The following is a 1,330-nucleotide window of genomic DNA, read 5'->3' as shown; positions in this document are numbered from 1 at the left end:
ATCCATACTGAAGGCTGTGTTCTTTGATCTTCATCAGTAAATGTTTCAAGTCCTCTTCACTTTCAGCAAGCAAGGTTGTATCATCTGCATATCTCAGTTTGTTAATGAGTCTTCCTCCAATCCTGTTGCCATGTTTTTCTTCATATAACCCAGCTTCATGTATTATTTGCTCGGCATACAGGTTGAATAAGTATGGTGAAAGAATACAACCTTGTCGGACACTCTAAAAAAGAGAAAACATGAATAGTCCTAAGGCTGTTTGCTCTTGTAAAGATTTACAGTTTCAGAAACCCTATGTAGGGTTGATAAGAGTTGTAATGAACTCAACAGTAATGCATTTAATTTACTTATATGTATTTTTTATATGAAGATCTCTTGGCCTCAGAATTGGAGGAAGGCTCATTGATAACCTGAGATATACATGTAACAACCTTGCTTACTGAAAGCAAAGAGGACTTGAAACATTTATAGGTGAAGATCAAAGACTACAGCCTTCAGTATGTATGGCACCTCATTGTAAAGAAAATAAAAATCTTCACATCTGGACCAATAAATAGCATAGTGAGAAATGGAGAAAATATTTAAGTTGTCAAAGATTTCACTTTGCTTGGATCCACTATCAACACTAATGGAAACAGCAGTCGAGGAATCAAACAATATATTACATTAGGCAAATCTACTACACTAACCTCTTTAAAGTGTTCAAGAGCAAAGATATTAGTTTGAGGACTTAGGTTCTCCTGACCCTTTTTAAGTGCCATCCAGTGAGTGGGTTATGATTCACAGTACCTTGTATAGGGTTTCCGAGGAGCACCTGGTGAGTTCAAACCACTGACTGTTGGGGACCGCAAGCACTGAGATGCTGAGGCCCTGTGTCATGGAAAAAACTCCAACACAAAGGCCCCACTCAGGATTGCTTGCCAGGGACCCTCAGGGCCAAAGGAAGTGACTTCCTGATGTCCTGGGTTCACTGGTGGGCTACTTCTGTATAGTTTTCTTTGGTCTTATTATTCATTCTATGCTTCTTACTCCAGTAGTTGTAGCTTCTGAAAAAATGGTTTCTTATGTGCCTCTCTTAATGTTTCCACTGTGTTGGCAGTGCGTAGGGTCCTGGGAACAAATCTCTCTGAGGAACAAGCTCTGGCCACCTGGCAAGCATGTCCAAACAGTTCTTTATCAAATTATTCAGTTATGTTTGATATTAACTTAATACATGAGCTCTTGATATCCATGCACCATATTAAAACAAAAAACCCTTTCTAAAGCCGAGGCTGTAAAAGTTCCAAAGGCAAGTTTGCTGGGATTATGCAAAGAGGCTCTGGAGAGAATT

This window comes from Chrysochloris asiatica, unplaced genomic scaffold, assembly GCF_000296735.1.
Source record: "Chrysochloris asiatica unplaced genomic scaffold, ChrAsi1.0 scaffold00112, whole genome shotgun sequence".
NCBI classification, from domain to species: domain Eukaryota; kingdom Metazoa; phylum Chordata; class Mammalia; order Afrosoricida; family Chrysochloridae; genus Chrysochloris; species Chrysochloris asiatica.
Note: the sequence above shows the minus strand (reverse complement) of the source record.